This window comes from Silene latifolia, chromosome 4 (assembly GCF_048544455.1).
Source record: "Silene latifolia isolate original U9 population chromosome 4, ASM4854445v1, whole genome shotgun sequence".
NCBI classification, from domain to species: domain Eukaryota; kingdom Viridiplantae; phylum Streptophyta; class Magnoliopsida; order Caryophyllales; family Caryophyllaceae; genus Silene; species Silene latifolia.
Genome location: NC_133529.1, coordinates 8637311 through 8654996, shown reverse-complemented (window position 1 = coordinate 8654996; position 17686 = coordinate 8637311). Strand labels below are relative to the sequence as shown.

Sequence of the window (17686 nt, the reverse complement as noted above, 5' to 3'; positions counted from 1 at the left end):
GATAGTGTTCGATCGAGTACCTAAAGTCCTCGATCGAGAGGTTTTTGCTAGGATTTACTCGATCGAGGAGTTCTAAAGTCCTCGATCGAGTACTTTTCTATCTAACGCAAGATTTTCGTATCTTGTTATGTATATTAGGTCAAATAATTATCTTTCCTATAAATAGGAAGGACGTCATTAGGGTTAAACTCTCTCTTTATCTCTTTTTTCCTCTCTTTTTGGGACCCTCTTTCAGACGGTTGCTTTGTTCTGCTACATTCCGGATCTTAATTTGTAATTCCCTCTTTACTCTCTTCAATTTGCCATGTTTACTGTTTCTTCATCTCTTGTTCTTGCTCTATTTATATTTATGTGTAGCTAATTCTCTAATGCTAGGATTAGGGGAACCATGGTAGTAAAACGATGATGTGATAGTTGGTTTAGGAGATTTAATATGAGAATTATTTCATTAACAATATAATTATAATCGTTTGGTTGAATGCATGCAATTGAATTAGTTAATCTGGTTATGTTCAGACCTAGATCGGAAGATTGAAATGAATTGACCTGTTATGAACAATAGACTACACTAGTGAGGGTGGAAGCTAAGCTAGTTGTATTTTAGGGCGGATAGCGGAACGAAATGACCTTTCCTTTACCCTTCTCACATCAGACCGACCGACCTACTTTTAGCTGATTTGTATAGTATCATGGTGAACCGACATCCTGGCATATTTCTCTTTATCTGATCAATCTTCTATTTCATCTCTTACTTTTATTAGTTTAGTTCAAATACTCAAACCTCCCATCTTGTGACCGTAGACAGACTAGAATAACGAGTAGATAGTGACCGCCTCCCTGTGGATACGATACCCGACTTGCCTCTGCTACATTAGTTAGAGCCTGTTGATTTTATTTTTGATAGGGTTGCGACAGCCGTGTCAATTACGTGACAACATATGAATTGTTATTAATTCATTATTTGTGAATAACGTGAAGTGGTAATAATATTATTGTAAAATCTAACATCACTTCACATGTATAAAGATCTGTAAATCCTTGAGAAAAATATCATCTCACAAATATAATCAAGCAAGGTGACTGGTAATAAAAATACATAGCCGAGGTTCGAGGATGAGGAGCCAGTACATCGAATGTTCTTCTACAATAATTTAAAAGGTTACTCTAGGATAATATTGGGGAAAGTTGCCAATATTACTGAAGTTATATAACCTGTTATCCTATATTATTGTGGGTTTTAAATTAGTATTAAATTCAAGACGCTTACGTTATACTTGTACTATTTTTATAATGTTTTGGAATTCAGTCATGTTGACTGGTGGGTTTTACTTCCAGTTTGAAAAGGGTTTTGGCCAGAGTTAGTTTAACCCTAAATGTTGTCACATCTTATTATAATTTTTTTTATAATTATATACTTTTACGTTACTTGTCGATTGGTTGATTCCGTTGTGCATTTGAAATTGGCCTTAATTTTTCAATAGTGGTATCAGAGCCACTATGCTCGGTCTCGTAGCTGGTTTAATTGGTATCAAATATCTACTATATATAAAAGCTAAGTCCTTTAAAGAAATTTCATTGGCTCCTGAAAATTAGGGGGACAAAGTTTTTCAACACTAAAACGTGGGTTCCTATTTTTTAGCACAATTAATTTTCACTCCTATCTTTGCTTCTATTTTTAATCCACTTCTACAGTTCTACTCCTTAATTAAGGATGAATTAAAAAAAATAACAAATTAATAAATTACAAAATAATATATACTTAGCAATATTTTGTTTTCATTTCAAATGTTGTTGTTGCTCATAATTTATTTGGGTAGCTATAATAATAATAATAATAATAATAATAATAATAATAATAATAATAATAATAATAATAATAATAATTATTATTATTATTATTATTATTATTATTATTATTATTATTATTATTGTCGTTTTTAAAAATTTTATTCGACTGAATACTAATTGGAAATTGAGTTACGACTTATTTGGCCCGAGAATATTACAAGTATTTATTATTATTATTTTGAATTATTATTACTACTTTTCTTAATCATTATTTTTATTATCGTTTTATGGGCTAGATATGTTTAACAATGTTATTCAACTGAATGCAAATACTCCCTTCATTTTTTTTATATATGACAATTTGGATATAACTTTAACAATTTCATTATTTGGGGGGCTAGCAGGGGCGCTCGCCCGCGCTGACGGATGAAAATCGCAAAAAATTTAGTTAGAATTTTCGAAAAAAATTCGAGTTTCCCTTATATCATTACCCGTTCACCCCCACTGAAATTTTTCGCCTCTGCTAGGGTTTAATTTTATGTTCATATTAATATATTTCATATATTAGAAATTTAAAAGTAATATAATCCGCATATTTTTTGTACGGAATTTAAATAACCCGTGCATTTTTTGCACGGGATTAAAACTAGTGGGGTTTCAATTTGGAATACCAAAATTTGATGGTAAAAAGTAATTTCACTTTGGCAATTATTATTATTATTATTATTATTATTATTATTATTATTATTATTATTATTATTATTATTATTTTTATTTTTATTTTTAAAACGCAAACTTTTATTAATCAATCTAAAGTTTACAAGAAATTAGTGACAACCGAGATACAATTATTATTATTATTATTATTATTATTATTATTATTATTATTATTATTTGTTCAATTTACTTCAGACGATTTTAATCCAAAAGAATATGGGCCTAATAAGTGACACCGCTTAACAAGTGGTACATGAACAAAACCATACTCTACTAAAATTGCCTCGAAAAGTAGGATAAGATATTTTCCTATTTTGTATTGCTTGATATTATTTCCCCCAATTAATTGTGGAAATAACTAATGGCCATGGATCAAGAAACTACTAATAATGTCCAGGGCATACTAGCAGTGTCTTAAAAAAAAAAGCAATTCCATTACCTACAATTCGGCCAAGAACGAGGTCCATTACAAAGATATTATGTTGTGTGCGAGTACTATTATGTATTATTTTGCCTTTATTTCATTTATATTGCTCCTTTTCATTCTAAATTATCTCTAAATTAACTGTTATACCCTTCAAAACTTTATAATGAAATTTTGTAAACTTTTATTATTACCCTAAATAATTACTTATTACCATCTCCACTACAATAATATTGTCCCCATTTTTTTTTGTTTTGGGGGATGAGTTGATATTTCAATTACAAAGCATTTTTTATCTTGAATCATTTTAAAATAAAAATTGGACCAATACGTTATGTCGTTGAATTGACTTATTTAACCCATAAAAGTAACTTAGAGTCTAACACACCAACTCTTCCTCCACAAATAACATTATACCTCCAGTGGTACAATAGCATCATACAACCAAGTTATATCTTATCGAACATATATGTAATTTTTTTGAGTTTTCTTAAAGTTAATTTTTTTTTATCTTTAAGTGAATGTGTTCAGAAATTTTATGGTGTAACTCGACTTCTTTAAAACAAAACTCGAAAACTTTATTATATACTCGCTTTTGAAAGATACAACCCAGACAACTCATTGTAGGATCTATTAAGTGCTCTTCATTCCATAGACTTTTCAACAACTAAGATCTTTTGGTCTAGTGATAGTAGTGATCAATATGAAAAGTATAGTGAAAAATTCTTCATCCATTTTCTTTTTATTTCGGATGAATTAAAAAAAAAAAAGATAAACTACCCAAATAAATCCCTTGAACTAAAGAAGAACGTGCATATTAAGGGAGATGTGAGTAGTTAGTTATTTGGGTAGAAAGGAGACAATAACTATAAAATGTCCGAGTTTAATTAAAAGAAGTAAATCACAATTCGAATCTCATGGCCAATTCAAAATATCATATTACGGATTTACGGAGTACTATTATGGCCTTTTCTAAGACCCTTCTAAATGTGCAAACTTTGGAAATTCACACTACAATGAACAGTAGAGCAGTAACTTCCGTACTTCTCATGTGATGCACAGTCTTCTTCGCTTTATACTTCTCCTTCTACTACTGCTTATCCTTCTTTCTTCTTTTCTTCATCGTTCATTCATCCTCATCTCAACCTGGTCGTTCCTTCATCTTCATCTTCATCTTCAATCTCTCATCCTCATCTCACCTCGTCGTTCCTCATTCTCTAAATTGCCCGATATCGATTACTTATTCAATCTGAATAATCAATTATTATATTTTCCCTAATTTCCACATCCCTCATCAACCAACAAAACTCCGTTTAACAACTTTGGAAATGTCCATATCGTTCGGACAGCAAAGCCGGTGATATGGTAATATTGTTGGGTGATGAAGATGGTTATAATCTCATCTGATCCTCATTATCTAAATTGGTCGATATCAATAAGTTATTTAGTCGGAATCGATGGTCATATTGTTGGGTAAAAAATTAGGGTTTCGATTTCAGCTATATTTTCAATTTGATTCCCGTTATTTTTGCAGTTTTGCTCAGTTTAAGTATACAATTATTGATGAATCCCCATAGCCTCTTCTATAATTAATCGTCAATCTGGGCACTAACTTAAAAGAGGCTGTGGATGCTGGTTATAGCTCGCTATAGCCCAGGTAATCAGGTATTAATTTTAATTGCTAATTTCCTCTATTTTAATTTACTGATTTGTTGTAGTTTGATTTCCTTCTTTGCCCAATAATAGGATCTTTTAGAAAACTTGCTTGTGAAATCATATGCTTACTTACACAACTTGATGATGATGGTCGTGTAAGGTTTGATTTTTGTTTTTTGTTTTTTGTAAAATTTTGTGAAAAACTTAGGGTTTTAATTGGATTTTTGATAGGTTTGTTTGATTTCATAAGGTTGTAGCTAACGAAGTGGCCTTAACTTCCCGGTGTGGTAATACCTCCTGGTCACTTCACGGTGGCCTGCTTCTTCTTTACAGGGCCAAAAATATTGAAGGTTAGTGTTGGGTTGGTGATATAATCTCCCATTTCAATTGATTTTTCCTTACATCTCACAATTCTAATGAATTCTTTTTATTTTGTTTTCCTACTAAAGCCTCGGCTTCCCTAACCTTACACAACGATTGGATCATGGTCGCCAATCAACGTCGTTCATCAAGCAAGGTATTCCCTCTACGACTTATCTCTAACTACATTGAATTTTGTTTCAATGTGTATATCACTCGATTTGATGAGTTAAATTTGGCCTTGGTTTTAAATAAGGTTGTAATTATTATCTTCTCCTCATTTCTGAGCAACTCATCAGTCCTCGTTTTAGCTTTTTGTAAGCCATACATTCATTCTATCAATGAAATATGCCATGTGCAATTGTTTGGTTTGAATTATATTATGAAATATATCAAAGCGGCTCGGTAGATTGGCTGTGTTTTTTTTATTGATGATCGTCATTCCATGTAATTATCGTCGAGTATGTAGTTTTATTATGTGTCTTCGAGAACAGCCTGTTTTCTTTTATTGTTTTGAAATCATTGTAAGACCTGCAACACTTTTTGAAACTCACTTTACAAAGGGATACACAAAGACATGCTGTATTTTTCAGAGTAGAAAGTATTTCCTGAATCTGCATTCATTATAAATCATGAAACCTCTGATTATACTTCTGCATTAAATCTCTCTGGTAAGGACCGTCTACTCAAGTACAAACTGTACCTGATGCTCTTCATTTCCTTTTTTTTTATTCTTTTTTCCAAGCATTGTGACACGGTCACGATTTAGGACCTAATGGTCATCTCTTTCATTAATTGTTTTAGTCCGGATTTGTGAAGTCTATTTTAAATGGAGGGATGAAATAAAGCTAATGACTTACTAATTTGGCGTAGTTTCTTCTAATCGTGAGGTAGCTATCATTCAATACATCTTGATACAGTTTTTATTTTGGGTACGTAATCTAGAAATAGCCACTCCATGTTAACATATGAGTTAGGTTGCCTCCTAAGCCACCATTTTATGTGACCCTTGAGGCGCTCACTAATTGTTGTTGTATTATAGTTAAAATCATTTAAAGAGTGGAGGTTGCGCAGGTTGTGACGAACCTGAAGGAAGAGCCGTGAGATATACTGTACAAGCATTCTGACACAGTCATGATTGTGGACTTTATCGGCCATCTCTTCCATGATCTGACCTGGTCCAGATTTGCTGGTATTTATCACGGATAATCTCTTTCTGATGCCCTAGCCATTGAGGGCTGTAAGAGGAAGTGCCTATCTGATCATTCAGTTAGTTGAAGCGGACGCTGCGGATATAGTTTATACGGAATAACACGAACCATGAGACTTTCGAACAAAGTAGTGCTACAGGTATGCTAAGCCTTGTTTATTCTGCTAATGATATGGCAGTCACTTTCCTCTATGCTTGGAATTTTAATCAATGAAGCCTTCAGAACTTTTTTTTTTGTTCCTCAGGTATGATTAACTTGTTTTTTTTCAATTTAAGGTGGTTTTGTTCGGTTTTAGTTAGGTTTGTTTGTTTGAATGTTTCCTATTTTATAGTGCTGATTTTGGGGTTTGGGAGCTGGTTTATTCAATTTTAGATTTATTTGTTTGAATGTTCCCTATTTTTGGTGACTGATTTAGGCTCTTCACCACTTTTACTTTTTTTTCTTCCTCCAATTATCAAGTATACATCTCTTCTGTTTATTTAATTCAAATTTTATTTTCATACTATTATCACATTTTTCCACCTTTCGATGTTAATCGAACAATAAAATTTAAGTTTTTGACTAATTTGAAAATTAGTTTATGGATTTTAATTATTGCTTTCTAAATTTAATTGTGTTCCCTTATTTAATCATCAAACTGTTCTTTATTTTTACTGCTCCTATGCCAATGAGCTGGGAATCAGCGGGTTAGGGAGCTAATGGCATCACAAACGAGTCTTGGAATAGGGTTCTACCGATTTGACTCGGCTAAACCACTTTTTATTTCGATTTACCTATATAATTTCACTTTCTCATATTGTTCATTTGCTTTAATCTTCACTTGTTTTTTTTTTACTATTGTTTCCTACTAATCCGGCCTATTTGTTTGATTTGTTAGGCTACAGTTGAAGCTTCCTCGTAATACAAATGCTACTTATATTTGGATACCAGTTGTTTTCGACGGCGGAAACCGGCCCCTTAGATGCTGGAAGAAGTCATCAAAGTATGTGAAGATGATCTGACCAAGTATTTTTTTATTGTGTTGAGTAAGTATTTCTATTGATTTACTATTTTACCCCTATTTGCTGCGTCTTTCATGTGTAGTTGGTTATTGGTTTAAATTTCTGCAGGTTCTTTCTTTTTGCTTATCGGTTATCGCGACTTATTTTAATTTGGGTAGTTATGTAGTATATGAAAAATATTTTAGGTCATGAGATTATTTAGTTAGGTTTTATGTTTTGAGTTCATAGGGACTCTGATAAAACTTGTGGAGCTATTGTAAGTGGAATCACAGCAAGTGAAAAGAGAGGAGATTAGCAGCCATGGCTCTTGGACTTTGGTGGTGTGATAAGCTTGGAATTTTGAACCATGGATACTTTTGGTTCTCTATTTGAACCATGGATGCTCTTGGATAAATCAAATTTATGGGATTGTGACTGTTATTAGCTGCCCTATTTTCATTGTAGTTGTAATTTACATAATCAAAGCTATCTTTGAGGAAGCAAGCTTGTAGTTTTGTAAAAGTTGCTTATGAGCCTTGGTAAACCCATTTCTCACACGCAGTTCACTAAAGTTGCATTAGGTCGAGGGCTACTGTTTTGATCCCTCTTACCAAACTAAAAAAGTTTTGAACTGTGGATTGAAACAAGCTTGGACGGATTGTAATGGGTTCGCCATAGGAAGTCTGAGTTTCCCCAAGCAGATTGATTTCATGACAAACATGTTTGACTTTAAAGTTGAGACCCCAGAATATGATGGTTTGACATAGAGTTGTAGTCAGAATTTGGTTTATAACAGTAGAATTGGTTTTCCAGGATTCCCTTTTAACGTGTTCACTTGTTATAATTTGCACTGACCGAGAAACCACATGAGCTTTTTTGGATGGCCTTCTTGATCAGCGGGATCTCACACTGGCTTTAAGTTGTTCTGTGGCATAAAAATGACGAATTCAATAATTTAACTCGCAACAATGTTAATTTAAGTATGTACTCTACTGTTTCAAGATGTAGGAACTATCTACTTCCCGACTCCATTAATAGAGAATTCCCTTGAGAGAAACAATGAGTTTCCTAAGTGACGATAAAGATGGTCTACCTAATAAAATTATACTAATAGTAAGGTCTTACAATATTATAGTTTTAAGACTGTCTCATACAAGAATTTCTAAAAAATAAAATTATACTAATAGTTAGGTCTTACAATATTATAGCTTAAGATCGTCTCATACAAGAATTCGAATTCAATTCCACATACCTCATCTATACATTTAACAATGGTTCAGGAGCCTGGTAGTCATGGGGATGAAACCAGGTTCAGTATTTGTTACAACAGATGAAATTAAAGGGTGTTGTGGGTTTAACATTTGTTACCACACATGAAAGCAGAGGGTGATATCAGAGGGTGTTGTTTGCTATCTTGCACTTAGGATTTGTTTTTTGATGTTAATTCAGATTTTTAGTTAAGATTTGTAATCATGTAATAGATTGTTTATATCGACTGCAATTGTTGATTAAAATTGATTAGATTGCTTCAAGGTATGTTTCTAAACTATCTAGTTCTTAAAAACTGTATGTCCTACGTGCCTGCTTGAGAATGCAGGTCTCTTAATAGGTTAGTGTTCGAGGAAGATGGCGACTGAGCAACGTGGAAAATGGGAATAATACCTGTTGTTGTTGCTGGGATCAATAATATAACATTTATGCTCTTTCGGATCTTGGGCCTATTTTCAGGTTTCATTCTACCTTGGATATCCTTTGATTTTCTTCGGCACTGAAATTTCAAGTGTTGTAGGGTTTATTTGGCAGTGCTTCCAACATTCTGAGATGCCATTGGAAGTCATTGCTTCCTAAACTTGTCAGTGTTCCTTTGCCATTATGTTTATTTAGTAATAATTTCTGCACATTATAGCAGGAAAACTGTTGTCACTATTCATTAAATCTTGAACAAAGAGTTGTGTAAATACGAATCTTCTTGTGAAGCAGTAGTATCTGTGTTTATATCAAGGAATTTGAAGGGTTAGCTAAAAAAAACGGAGCTGAATTTTGAAACAGTTCAAGATGAGCACTTCAACTTTACATGTTTACCTTTTAGGCAATGTATTGAAGCAATTTCTTGTAGTGTTTAGCGGAGGAACTTAGGGGACAAAGAGCTCTAATAGTTGAAAGGAAATAGGATTTCTCAAGTGGATATTAATGTGAAGTTATTAAGCTAGCAAAACATCCAAAATCAGTGGTTTAAATTAAGCATAAGACATATGTCACAGCTTATAGAGTATAAGCTGTGATGTGTAAAGGCATTGCATGATTCTAGAGCCAGAAATAAGAGCTTTGATGTAGGTTTATTTCTCCATTTACAGTAATACTATACTTCGATCAATTTAACGTTTAGCTAATTGAACTGTGGTGATTCTAATTTTGTTGGAAATACCAGGTATGCTATGAGTATGTGGCTGAAAAAGGACATGAGCTTTATGAGATGGTAATTTTTCCAAGAGTTCAAAAGTCTATAGTCAAGGTACAATGGCTTGACAAGATTTCGCCAGCAATCTTGTGGACTGAGATTATTGCTTGGATTCGGTTTGATTCCTTTTGATTTGTGTGAATTTGTTTGCGCTTTTTGGTTGACGATTCTTGTATTGTTTATGTGCTATGTATGCAAAGCCGCTTTGCCAGAATTTTGACTGAAGTAGTAATTAATCTTGGAGCTGTTGATTTTAAGAATAGCAATGTCAAAGCAGTAGCCATCACTTTTTCAGGTTGAGCAGCTTGCGTAGTCGAGGTCCTTTAACTAGGGGTACCGTGGTGCATATTTATATTTGTTATGTCATGAGATAGATTTTATAAAAGATGGTTGCCTGGTTGGTGTGCAAGGGTCTTAGCAACTATGGGTTTATCCGCTGTTGAGCTAAGTCGAGGATTATGGTGGTCAGTGAAGTCGAAACTGGTGCATTTTTAAGGTGTGTTATATGACTTTTTTTTATTAAGCTTAATTATTTAGATTCATAATGATGCAAGTTATGTATGAATGAATAATGTGCATTGTCACATCCTTAGTTCCTTGGATGTGCTGCTGAGAAGATTCAACTATTTGTGAGGGCTCTTCAAAATAAGCTTCAAAACGCGATGAATGTAGTGATGACCGGAAGAATGTCAGTTTGTTCGTTAGGCAGATGCAACCTATGGTAGCTGGTGCGTCGACAAGATTGGGGGTGCATATATGATTGTGTTGTACATGTGTTTGAGTCCATAAGTGATCTTTGAGTTCGGATCATGTGTTTTCATTGATGTACCATTGTACAATTGTGTTCGGAACATTGTACAATTGTGTTCGGAACATGGTTTTTCATGAACTTCAGTCATGTATGTGTGCGTGCATTCTTATGTATGGTCATGAATATTGGTTGGAATTTTGCTTTTGCAATTTTGTTGACAACCTAGCTTATTAATGAAGCTCTTTATTCTCTAAACTACCGTAACTATGGGCTTATCAGTTTATTCATATGTTAAGATTCAAGCTAAATGTTTTCAGAAAAAACGGAGATGGTCCTTGGAACTCCGCGCGCAACGCGCGCGGAGAACCAACTAGTAACACCAAAAAGGTAAAAGAACCATAATACTCCGTAGTAGTAGTAGTAAAAGCATGCAACGTAGGCGTCACTTTAAAATGTATGGCAAAAGGAGAGGTCAATATGGCAGCGGAGCTCTTTAAAGTGGGCTCCTTTGTTCGATCATCATCCGATCGATCGATTAACCTCAAAAGAGTCATCAACCATTTGCATTTTGATAATGTTTTTTAAAGCATCTTGCCTTGCCCCTCTCTTGTTGCTACCTTCCTTTTAAGTAGTGTTTCTCTTTTGTGGAAATCATTTCGAAACTCGAAAAAATTTGAAATAATATGTTCTCTCTATTTTAATTATTTATTTAAAATTATTAAAATGCTTTGTACAAATAGTAATGAAAAAACCATATAAATTATCGAGACGAATAGGATATTTAATCCACAACAACCTAGATTGTTTTTATGTTATTGGATATTGGTTGTTATAATTATTTAAAATAACAATTTTTATTTAAAATTGTTTAAGATAATTATTATTGTATAACCAAATGATGAGAAATATAAAGTTATTAATGTATATTCTTTGTTGATTTGAAATCCTAGCATCGCTAGTAAGGAACCAAAGGCCCCTAAATCGTTGGGGTAAGTCGAGGCAGTCGCTGAGGCTCTCTCGCAAAGATCGATCCGAGGTTCTATTCTAACTGATGTATTTGATTTCGAATTGAACCGTATCATCGACTACTACTCCCGTTAACATGGCCGCCTCTATCGCTCACAACCAACCGCGGCTCACTAATATTTATTTAAAAATCCTCACTAAAATAACTTGCACCAATCATTACTTTTCATAATAAGGTTATTAAAGTCTTTCGTTAAATGGTTTTACAATACCTTGTAAAACCGTTTTACAGAAGCCTTATCCTATTAGAAAAAACTTGACTAACATGTAAAAAAACTAATTTGCATGCATGTGTTCAACCTTAATTTCGTTCGATCTTACCGGAGGCGGCCCGTAAGGCGTTTAATTAGGTTCATGGAACCGGGGCCCAACAACAAGAAGGGCCTCAAAGTTGGAACTCCGTTAAAAAAAGAGAGTATTTTTGGAAGGAAAACGGGATTTCCCGATGCCCGGCCTTATTCTCTCACAAAACCGAACACAAAATGTGATACGTTTATCGACCACAAACCCAGACTCATCTCCACGCAATAGTCATAGTTAGATTTAAAAAAACAAGATTTCTTAATTGAGTTACTTTATTCTTAATCATATATATATCGAAGTCATCGGGCCTCAACTTTTACATTCGAAATAGAGCCTCCCAAATATATTGGCCACCCCTTTTTCTCACAAATAATAAACTTACTAATATCTTAATAAATTTAGCAATTACAATTATTGAGACAGAATCTTAGTTGACATTATTCAAGTATATGCATCGCACCGATATTTATGGGAAATTTTGTCTTGTATACAGGAAAAAGTGTGTATTATTTTTAAGAATTAGGTGGGAAATGGGAGAAGCCATATCCTTATCTGCATATCCATAAAAAAATTAATGGACATGCCTTTTATTGTAATTGGAGGTTGTCCAATCTAGCTATTGATTGATTGTGTTAGTGATTTAAATCGTAAGAAAGATCATGAACCAGGATTACTTGGGTGCAATCCTGATATAAGCAATTTTAATGAAAAGCTTGATTTATATTTGAATCCCTTAAACAAATAGGAATTTAGGATGAAATTACACAATATTGTTTAAATAAATATTCTATTACTAGTTTAGATCCCGCGCATAAATGCGCAGTATTTATAGAGTTTTTACTTTTATATTACTTAATAATGCTAAATTAATACCTCACTAATTTTTTATATTTCATGTCATTATATTTTGATATGAGAAAAAAAAAATTGAACTGTAAAATTTATTCAAGAAAACCGAGTAAAATTGAACTGCAAAATAATAATGGTATTTAATTAATTGTTCATTTTCTCGTTATTATATATTTTTTCGAGGAAAAAAAAAATAAAACTGAAAATTAGTCAAAGAGAATTGAGCAACGTGCTGAAATGTATTTTTTAAAAACTATTTTTTATACCACAAAGCTAATGATTCCAATTTATTAATTCTCTCATTTGTCTTTGTCATGTAAGTCATCAAAACGATTTATAGTTTTGTTTATACATAGTATGAAATGTCATTTTCGATAATAAAGATCAATAAAAGATTTAATAGTTTATAGCTTTATATTATTTATATTTTAATTAAAATATTATAGTTTAGTGTTTAGTAAAAATTATAAAATTTGATGAAAAAGTTAATATTAAATGAAAAAAATTATATAATGAAATACATTATAATTATTAATTACCTTATTTAGTGAATATAATTAAATTATCAATAGTTTCCCTATTCATAAAGATGCTTTTTGGAGGGAAAATTTTTGAGTTCACCTATTCATTTAGTAAATATGAGATTGTTGACTTACGGTGTATGTATAATTAAACTTGACAAAACTGAACGACAGGATTTAGGAATGACTCAACTTGTATCCCACTGGACATCTTAAAAAAACTTAATAGTAACAGACCCGGGCCTAAAAACTCGATCATCTCCTACTTTTATCCATTATCCTTATCCTCCCTCCATTCAACTCTACAAGGGTCTTTTCTATTTTACACACTATTCACAAATGAACAATTAGTATTAATTTTCGCCAAATACGTAAGTGAAAATATATTCATGTGGGATCTTGTTTGATTCGTCTTTACGAGTACATTAAAAATATCTAACTTTTATAATTTTTGCAAATACGTAGCTAACAATATTTACCGTGTAAAACACACGTTGGCAAACGTGAAAAAAGAAAAGGGCCTTGTGGAGTTGAATGGAGGGAATTTATCGTTTAGTTGATCAAGAAATTGGATTGACAGCAGAAAATGCACATGAATTCGGTAAAATCGCTTCGTTGCGGATGTAAGAGCTGAATTTTTAGTAGTTATCAACTACCTAGGAAGAGTAGGTAATCCAATCTGCCCATTATGAGACATTTGAAACTCCTAAAAATATTGAGTGCCTACATTTTGCCAAAAATAAAGTTGGCAACCAAACAAGCTTCCTATATATTTTGTAATTCACGAGATTTTCTATTCGCACGATTTGCAAATGACCAACCAGACAACACCCTAGTTTAGGGCCTTCTAATGCCCCCCCGGTTTGTAGTGTAACTAGTGTATGTAATCGGACTTTGTAGCCTCATTTTCTATATAATAATAGTATATCATCGTCAAAAAAAAAAAAAAAAAAAAGAAAGAAAGACAACACCCTAAAAGTGGTGCGATTAAGCGAAATATGAGGTCTAATATAATAATGATAATTTAACACTCGAGAGCCATTTGTAGGGTGACATACCTAGATAAATCAGCCAGGACTCGTGTAAAATCTTACACCGATTTTTAGAATTTAAAGACTCAATCTAAGATTTTGTGGATACTTTGGTAATCTTAAGACATCACATACATAAATTTTGAGACAAATTTCACTTAAAATTACCAATAATCTTACCTAGGATGGTTATATCTTAATTCGTTTTGCACTATTTTTACGCAAAACCGCCACACAAGACTAATTAATTATGTTTTTATTCTTTTTCATAAAGTATTATTGGTAGTGTTTTTTTAAGGCTTTACAAGAAAAGTAGGACATTTAAAAAATAAATAAAGGAGTTTTGAAAAACATAGTTACAACTTGACAATAGTACAAACTTACAAATTCTCAACTTTTTTAATTTAATCTAATAGTTATCAAATAAAATACTCCGTAGTATTTATAAAAATGATATCTCCTCTTTCCATGACTTTTTTTTATCAAAAATAAAGATATTAAATTATCGGATCATAAAAGATATTTTGCCGTGAATTATGAGTTTTTATACCTTTTTATTTAATCTACTTTTTTTCCTTACTTTTAGGCATTCTAAATTTCTAATGTCCCTTTTATTCACTTTACGGGGCTTTCATACTACTCTTTTGCTCCTTTCCATGCCATTTGCACACTTTGTGCCCATTCTAATCTCTTCTAATTGATTTTAAAGTTTCCTAAAAATTCGAATACAAAATATGTACTCGTATTTTTTTTTTCACGAAGCACACAAAATTTATTGTCTCTCTTTGTTTTTTGTACAAGTTATTTCATATTTTTCTTAAAGAAACTAAAACTAAAACTAAATATTAAAGATTACCTTTGTAAAAACAAAATTGGTCTGTAATAATAAGACTTGGTAAAGAAAATAATATAGCCGAAACAAAATGAATTCATGTGAAAAGATTAGACGTTAATTAGTATATCGACATTTGTCATATCTCATATAATCAAGACAAATAAACTCAGAATGAGATTATTTACGTACAAACTTTCACATGATTAGCTTTGTTATCTTGATTTTGAACCATGATTGAGATACTAAATTTATTAGTTGTCATATTCATCATATCAAACATGAGATTGGTACAAAATGTTGGGTCCAATATTTTTTTTTTTTTTTTTTTTTTGCTTTTTTACGGTTTTTTCGGGATTTAGGACGTTAGATAACTAGTTGCACTTTGATTTTTCAATATAGAAAATGTACTCCATATAATTAAAGAAAAGAGCATTAGAGCCACTATTTGTTTGGCATGATATATAACATGGACCAATATAATGTTCATGGTCTCAAGTTATTTTACGAAAGCTTTAATTTAATACCACATGAAGGTTTTTGTAGGATAGACTTACCACGCATTCATTCCTACCGTCGCCCGCCACATTAATATCATAAACTAGTCCCTTTTCACTTTTAGCTACTTGGATTGCAAACCATCAACGAACTACTCTTGACCATATTACTGATGAAACTAACCCCATGAATAAATGGAAAACCCCGAAATAAGGGACGGAAAAACGATTCTCACCAAAAGGGAGACTTTTATTGATAAAAGATAGATATGCATACTATTGATTGATGATCGATGGGAGCCTCCGTATAATCTGATGGAGGTTAGGATTTTTTTTAGAGAGAGTTTTTTGAGAGAGAGGGGCTGGTAAATTTTGATTAATACCTGAACTCATTTTTAATCACATGTGTTGTGACAACTAAAGTTCAATGTTCTCATCCCGATATAGAACATGAGTTTGCACCTAACAATCCTCTTCTTAAATCAAGAAGCATCATCTTAACTCGGACCTCTTGACCGCTATGGAGAACTGTACTCACACATCATACAACCTCAATTTCTAGACATCAAGTCTTGTTAACCTTCTCTTAGCTAACACACCATGTGTCTCCGATCCCCGGGGGTCTATATGTTCCTTCAGGGGAGTTGTGCTACACGTATGTACCAAACCCCTCTGCATCTAATATACTCTGGACTGAATCCATATCCAATGCCTCAGCGCATCACACCAAGCTACGTTCAGACTTACCATGAACCGCTTTTGTTACCTCCATTAAGCCTCAACTCACCTCGCCGCTATAGGAGTTCCACGCCTTACAGTATACGTCAACTTCAAGTCATGACTCCATTCTTCTTCTTGTGTCTAGCCCAAGTAGAACTTTGAGCTCTGATACCACTTGTTGTGCGGAAGTGTTGATATCTGTTGTTGGGCCTCTACTGCACCTGTTGTGCGGAAGCGATACGGAGTAGATGCAAAAATAAAAGACACAAAGATTTAACGTGGTTCACTATCAATGCGATAGCTACATCCACCAGGGCGAGGGAGAATAATTCACTATGTCGGGAGAATTACAGATTACAAAAGATGAGCACAGAGTTTTTCTAGATCTGCCTCTTAAAACTCTCAATGTGTTTGCCTCACAAATCTCTCCTTAAAGAATAGCTAGGTTAGGGTAGTGTTTATATATTAAACTACCCTAACAAAGACTAATACAATTAGGAAATAATAAATAAACAAACTTAATAAACTAAACAAGGAAGTCGGAAACCTACGTGACCAAAAGGCAATTAAACTTGGAAACAAGTGGGACCCACTAATTTTCAATAGCAAGGTCAAAACACACGTAGAAAACAATGTAGTTCCAGTATTCCACGCGACCCGCAAACATGTAGCCCGTCTTGTAGCTCTTTTTCCTTTTATTCCTTAGTCTAATTTATCTCACCGTAATCAAACTTCGACATACTCCGTAAGCGACATACGAGTCACATACTAACAATTCTCCACCTTGACTCGGACAGTCGCATTTAGCAAACGACTTCCAATCACTCGACCATTATACAAGTTACTCCCAAGCAAACTTGTATCTGCCATGTTCTAGAAAATTGAGCTCTCACACTAGAACACCATAGACTCCACCCTGAGTCTATAACCATCCAATATACCCGGATCGGGTCCGCGTCCACTAAGCCCCTGGACTAGGCTCGCGTCCATTTAGCCCGGGACCGGCCGCTCAAGGATGCTCCACCTTAAGCTCAAGACTCAAGGGTCGTGACTTCTTTTGTTTTATGAGCACTCTTGCTAAATTTAAATCTGTGTTTCTTACCAAACACACGCTGCTCATTAAACTCAAGGTTATTCACCTTGACACCATTAAGAAGATCCCTCTTGCACAATTGTTGTATCCCTCTATCACCCATATGACGACCAAGCTGCTTATGCCAAACCTTAGTCTTCTTCTTGTGATTCACGGATGCACAACTTGCAAAATTAGTCAGTGTTTCACCTTGTAATACATACAAGGAATTTTGTTTGACACCTTTCAGCACCAAACTAGAACCCTTCGTGACAGACAAAATCTCCCCTTTACTCTGGAACTCATATCCTAAATCACTTAATAAACTAAGTGATATAAGATTCTTCCCTAAAGCTGGAACATGTCTCACATTAGTCAATGTACACTTCTTACCCTCAGCCGTCTTCACCTTGATTGACCCAATACCCACTACCTCACAAGTAGCATTGTTACCAACAACAACGCGACCTTCATTAAAGGACTCATAGTA

The 17686-nt window shown here is 33.4% G+C and overlaps 1 long non-coding RNA gene across 2 annotated transcripts; it reads left to right on the top strand.

The window, feature by feature from the left end:
- The first annotated feature begins 3932 nt into the window (after nucleotides 1–3932).
- Nucleotides 3933–10554, top strand: LOC141652819 (uncharacterized). Of its 2 annotated transcripts, XR_012547260.1 has the most exons (7): nucleotides 3933–4594; nucleotides 4817–4946; nucleotides 5035–5102; nucleotides 6020–6400; nucleotides 7034–7181; nucleotides 7386–10090; nucleotides 10188–10554. It is a non-coding gene; the product is annotated as an uncharacterized LOC141652819 (long non-coding RNA). The 2 variants fall into 2 exon arrangements; XR_012547259.1 differs by lacking the exons at nucleotides 3933–4594; nucleotides 4817–4946 and having other exon boundaries at nucleotides 5008–5102; nucleotides 6020–6295; nucleotides 7034–10090.
- The last annotated feature ends 7132 nt before the right edge of the window (nucleotides 10555–17686 follow it).